At 39.1% G+C, this 6,308-nt stretch overlaps 1 pseudogene; it reads right to left on the bottom strand.

Annotated features, from left to right (window-relative positions):
- Positions 1–872: 872 nt before the first annotated feature.
- LOC123942474 lies at positions 873–1,457 on the bottom strand (annotated as a pseudogene).
- Between the last annotated feature and the right edge of the window lie 4,851 nt (positions 1,458–6,308).

Raw genomic sequence — 6,308 nt, 5'->3', positions numbered from 1 at the left:
ATATCTTTAAAACTTCTCACTTTAAGAAGCTACAAAATTTCTCTCAGTCCCTTTACTGTCTATGTGCTCCATTTTCATCTCTGCCCCCTCCATTTACCCCCCTCTTATGCTCAGCTGTAGCTGTGGAATCTGATCTACTTTACTGAGGATTGCCCCTTATAGGGAACAGCCTTCCAGAATTCTGAGGAAAAATCTTTCCACCTTGTAAAACACATAACTATTAGTTCAGAATCTAATTTAACTGCTAGACCAGAAGCTCCATGTGAACTAGCATTTTTGTTTACCCATTATTTTATATCATCATCTAACATAGTATGGAGCACATAATTAAGCCCAATTAATATTTGTTGAATGAATGAATGAATGCTTGGAGTTTTCTAGTGTACAGTGGAAGGGTAAGAATTATGGCCGGAATAGAAAAGGAAAAAGATAGGGCCAAAGAAAAGGGGAAGGCAAGGGGCCAAGAGTATAGTACTGCAAAACTTAACCAGCGTCCTTTAGTTAAGGTGAAGAACCTTCATTTTCTGACCTATGCTTTTCTCATCTTTCTGGAGATCCATTCATCACCTGAGCTGTGAACATGGCAAGACCAAGAAACCTTCCAGGTTCTCAAACACAAGTAGCTGCTCCCTGCTGGGTGCCCTCCAATCTCTCACTAACTGCTATTGCTGTTGTCTGTCAACATATTCCTATGGGAAAAGATATCTGCAAATGTTAGAGAGCATCCTGATAGAGACTGTCCATCTGAAATCACAAGAATTAAAAGGGCTTCATATTTCTTTCCTTTTTTTTCCCAGATAAAGTCTGTTTTATTAAGTAACTCATCCATGTAATTGCTGGGGCCACTATAAACAGAAAAAAGAGAGGGAGTTTTATTTCTTGGCCTCTTCCTCCTTGGACAGAATCTTGAAAATTTCTTCCTTCTTGCCCTGAGGATGCTCTTCATAGTGTTTGCATGTTTTCTCAGTCTTAGATTTGCAGGCCTCAGCTTGGTGAGCCAGAAGCTTCTTCTGAACCTTGTCTAACTTCAGTTGTGGATGTGTTCCAGGAGACTCTGCTTGTTTTTGAATATGTTACCCTTTACTTTCAAGAACAGGCTGTGATACACAGCAGTCAATCTTCTTAGATTCTTGGTATCTTCTGAGCAGTTGGTGCAGAATTCTCATCCTCTTCATCCAGGTTACCTTCTCAGGCATTCAAGACTTAGCAGTACCTTTTCTCTTATCAATGTCCATATGCCTGCCCTCTGGTGAGCCAAAGTGTTTTTCTGGCAGCAGTTCCAGGAATGGACAGGCTTCCAGATGATCAGCCCATCTTTGATCAGTTTCTGGATCTGCTGAGAGGAGTTGGCATTGGTGATTTCATTGGTCTCACTGGAGTCCAGCCAGACCTTTCTTTGTTTTGCCATAGTGGAGGACACTGGAGGCAAGCCTATTCTGAAACCTGAGCATGCTCATGGCTGTGGGTGCAGTGGCAAAAGGAAAGCAAAAGGCCTTTGTGTTTCAAGAGAGTCCTTTAGACAGAAAGAGGGCAGATGTCCAAGGCATTTGTGTGTCAAGAACAAATACTTGTGGTTTTGTCCATTATTGAGGTCTTTTGAATCTATGTGCATGGAGAAAGGATTTTGAGCTTTTCTTGTTAGAAAACATATAGGAATAACTGGTGATATTCAGTGCCATCTAACTGTGAGAAAGAAAAAAAAATGGGAAATATTCTATGTAGGGTATTCTGTTTTCAGGAAGGCAGGGTTTAGTTTTAGTTTGGTTTTTTTTTTTTTTTTTTTTTTTTTTTTTAGTTATTGCCAGAAAAGAAGATACAATTTGTTGTGCTTTGACATTTACTTTGACAAATGCAATAATCTGAATTTAGTTTTCAGTCAATTCAACTTAATTTGTATCTTAAAAGTCCTAAAATTGGCTTAGAAAAAGTCATCACTCCCAGCATATCTTCAAATAATAAACACAAACATATGGGGAAGAAAAGATAGCTACCAATAAAGTTTTAAAAAAATTATACTCCTTCTTTATCACCAGTGACAATAAGAAATAGAACAAAATGACCTAATAGAGGACAAAATATTATTGAGTTGTACCCAGTTTGAGTGGTGAGAAGGGGTAGTTCCCTGGCATTCCCAGCTGTCTACATTTCAGAATTGATTTGTAATAATAGAGGTATTATCATGAATCTAACACATATTTTAAAATCATTTTTCTTTGTGAGAAACATATCTTTCTCCCTCTTTAAAACCAGAGCACATAGTCTTAATGCTCAAACGGTGCCAATTATTATGCTCAAAATAAGCCTCATTTAATTTTTTTTCCCATTTTATTTATTTTTTTCAGCATAACAGTATTCATTGTTTTTGCACAACACCCAGTGCTCCATGCAAAACGTGCCCTCCCTATTACCCACCACCTGTTCCCCCAACCTCCCACCCCTGACCCTTCAAAACCCTCAGGTTGTTTTTCAGAGTCCATAGTCTCTTATGGTTCGCCTCGCCTCCCCAATGTCCATAGCCGCTCCCCCTCTCCCAATCCCACCTCCCCCCAGCAACCCCCAGTTTGTTTTGTGAGATTAAGAGTCATTTATGGTTTGTCTCCCTCCCAATCCCATCTTGTTTCATTTATTCTTCTCCTATCCCCCTACCCGCCCATGTTGCTTCTCCATGTCCTCATATCAGGGAGATCATATGATAGTTGTCTTTCTCCGATTGACTTATTTCACTAAGCATGATACGCTCTAGCTCCATCCACGTCGTCGCAAATGGCAAGATTTCATTTCTTTTGATGGCTGCATAGTATTCCATTGTGTATATATACCACCTCTTCTTTATCCATTCATCTGTTGATGGACATCTAGGTTCTTTCCATAGTCTGGCTATTGTAGACATTGCTGCTATAAACATTCGGGTACACGTGCCCCTTCGGATCACTATGTTTGTATCTTTAGGGTAAATACCCAGTAGTGCAATTGCTGGGTCATAGGGTAGTTCTATTTTCAACATTTTGAGGAACCTCCATGCTGTTTTCCAGAGTGGTTGCACCAGCTTGCATTCCCACCAACAGTGGAGGAGGGTTCCCCTTTCTCCACATCCTCTCCAGCATCTGTCATTTCCTGACTTGTTAATTTTAGCCATTCTGACTGGTGTGAGGTGATATCTCATTGTGGTTTTGATTTGTATTTCCCTGATGCCGAGTGACATGGAGCACTTTTTCATGTGTCTGTTGGCCATCTGGATGTCTTCTTTGCAGAAATGTCTGTTCATGTCCTCTGCCCATTTCTTGATTGGATTGTTTGTTCTTTGGGTGTTGAGTTTGCTAAGTTCCTTATAGATTTTGGATACTAGCCCTTTATCTGATATTTGTTTGCAAATATCTTCTCCCATTCTGTCAGTTGTCTTTTGGTTTTGTTAACTGTTTCCTTTGCTGTGCAAAGCTTTTGACCTTGATGAAATCCCAATAGTTCATTTTTGCCCTTGCTTCCCTTGCCTTTGCTGTTGTTCCTAGGAAGATGTTGCTACGGCTGAGGTCAAAGAGGTTGCTGCCTGCATTCTCCTCAAGGATTTTGATGGATTCCTTTCTCACATTGAGGTCCTTCATCCATTTGGAGTCTATTTTCGTGTGTGGTGTAAGGAAGTGGTCCAATTTCATTTTTCTGCATGTGGCTGTCCAATTTTCCCAGCACCATTTATTGAAGAGGCTGTCTTTTTTCCATTGGACATTCTTTCCTGCTTTGTCGAAGATTAGTTGACCATAGAGTTGAGGGTCGATTTCTGGGCTCTCTATTCTGTTCCACTGATCTATGTGTCTGTTTTTGTGCCAATACCATGTTGTCTTGATGATGACAGCTTTGTAATAGAGCTTGAAGTCCGGAATTGTGATGCCACCAACTTTGGCTTTCTTTTTCAATATTCCTTTGGCTATTCGAGGTCTTTTCTGGTTCCATATAAATTTGAGGATTATTTGTTCCATTTCTTTGAAAAAAATGGATGGTATTTTGATAGGGATTGCATTAAATGTGTAGATTGCTTTAGGTAGCATGGACATTTTCACAATATTTATTCTTCCAATCCAGGAGCATGGAACATTTTTCCATTTCTTTGTGTCTTCCTCAATTTCTTTCATGAGTACTTTATAATTTTCTGTGTATAGATTCCTAGCCTCTTTGGTTAGGTTTATTCCTAGGTATCTTATAGTTTTGGGTACAATTGTAAATAGGATTGACTCCTTAATTTCTCTTTCTTCTGTCTTGTTGTTGGTGTAGAGAAATGCAACTGATTTCTGTGCATTGATTTTATATCCTGACACTTTACTGAATTCCTGTACAAGTTCTAGCAGTTTTGGAGTGGAGTCTTTTGGGTTTTCCACATATAGTATCATATCATCTGCGAAGAGTGATAGTTTGACTTCTTCTTTACCAACTTGGATGCCTTTAATTTCTTTTTGTTGTCTGATTGCTGAGGCTAGGACTTCTAGTACTATGTTGAATAGCAGTGGTGATAATGGACATCCCTGCCGTGTTCCTGACCTTAGCGGAAAAGCTTTCAGTTTTTCTCCATTGAGAATGATATTTGCGGTGGGTTTTTCATAGATGGCTTTGATAATATTGAGGTATGTGCCCTCTATCCCTACACTTTGAAGAGTTTTTTTTTTTTAAGATTTTATTTATTTATTTGACAGAGAGAGAGATCACAAGTAGGCAGAGAGGCAGACAGAGAGAGAGAGAGAGGGAAGCAGGCTCCCTGCTGAGCAGAGAGCCTGATGCGGGACTCAATCCCAGCACCCTGGGATCATGACCTGAGCCGAAGGCAGTGGCTTAACCCACTGAGCCACCCAGGTGCCCTGAAGAGTTTTGATCAGGAAGGGATGCTGTACTTTGTCAGATGCTTTTTCAGCATCTATTGAGAGTATCATATGGTTCTTGTTCTTTCTTTTATTAATGTGTTGTATCACATTGATTGATTTGCGGATGTTGAACCAACCCTGCAGCCCTGGAATAAATCCCACTTGATCGTGTTGAATAATCCTTTTAATGTACTGTTGAATCCTATTGGCTAGTATTTTGGCGAGAATTTTTGCGTCTGTGTTCATCAAGGATATTGGTCTGTAGTTCTCTTTTTTGGTGGGATCATTGTCTGGTTTTGGGATCAAGGTGATGCTGGCCTCATAGAAGCCTCATTTAATTTAAAAAACACTTCTACCTGAATAGGATTAATATGAGGTGATGTAAGAGGAAGAAAAAGGGGGAAAACTATGGAATATAGGAGAAAATCTTCTACAGCATGTCAGTTTAACATATACAGAAATAATGGGTTATGTTTGAATCTCTGCAGGAACTTGGTGGTTAAACATCTATAGAATATACCAAACAGATTAGTCCATGTGATCACTAACACCAATTCTTCCCAGATATCTTAATATCTCATGCAAGTTCTCAGAGATTCAATATATTCTTTAAATCTTAACTAGTCCCAGATATTAGTGGAAGGAAGCACCTGCTTGATTGTGTGGGAAAATATTAATTTAGGGTATTTTGCATTGTGTCATTGCCTACTCCCCCTCATTTTGCATTAGGATCAGCCTGTTGTAACATGAGACACTTGGCTCTAATGCATAATAGTGAAAAAACTAACTGTTTCCCAAGTGAGAGTCACATAGCATGACTGTTATTACAAGACCTAGGCGAATCACTTTGGGAAGTAATATGCCCTGGAATAAATAACTATTGAAAAAAGATATCTAGGTTTATTAACTGAGCTAATGGAGTAATATATCATGGTGACTTGGGAATCTAAATTTGTTTTTTTTTTTTTTAATTGTGTGGGCTGAATGGTGGCCACAAAATAGATAGGTCTATGTCCCAAACCCTAGAAACTGTGATAGTACCTTATTTGGAATTTGTAATACATTTGCTAATGTAATTAAGGATCTTGAGAAGATAATTTTGGATTATGTAGGTGGGTCCTAAATTCAATAACAAGTGTCTTTATAAGAGACATAAAGGAAAGAAATCAAACACATAGAAGAAAAGGCAATATGAAGACAGAAGCAGTGATGCAGCCACAAGTCCAAGAATGCAGATGGCCACCAGAATCTGGAAGAGGCAAAGAACAATTCTCTTCTAGACCCCCAGAGAAAGCACAGCCCTGCCAGATTTTGAACTTACAGTCCACAGAACTGTAAGAAAATAAGTTTATGCTGTTTTAAACCACCAGTTTGTGGTGATTTGTTATGGCAGCCCTAGAAAACTAATACAGCCACCTAGATTACTCTGTATTTTAAACTTGTTTGGAGAGCTATTCCAGCTAT

This window comes from Meles meles, chromosome 5 (genome assembly GCF_922984935.1).
Source record: "Meles meles chromosome 5, mMelMel3.1 paternal haplotype, whole genome shotgun sequence".
NCBI lineage: Eukaryota > Metazoa > Chordata > Mammalia > Carnivora > Mustelidae > Meles > Meles meles.
The sequence above is the reverse complement of the archived record's forward strand: the minus strand, read 5'-3'. Positions and strand labels throughout refer to the sequence as shown.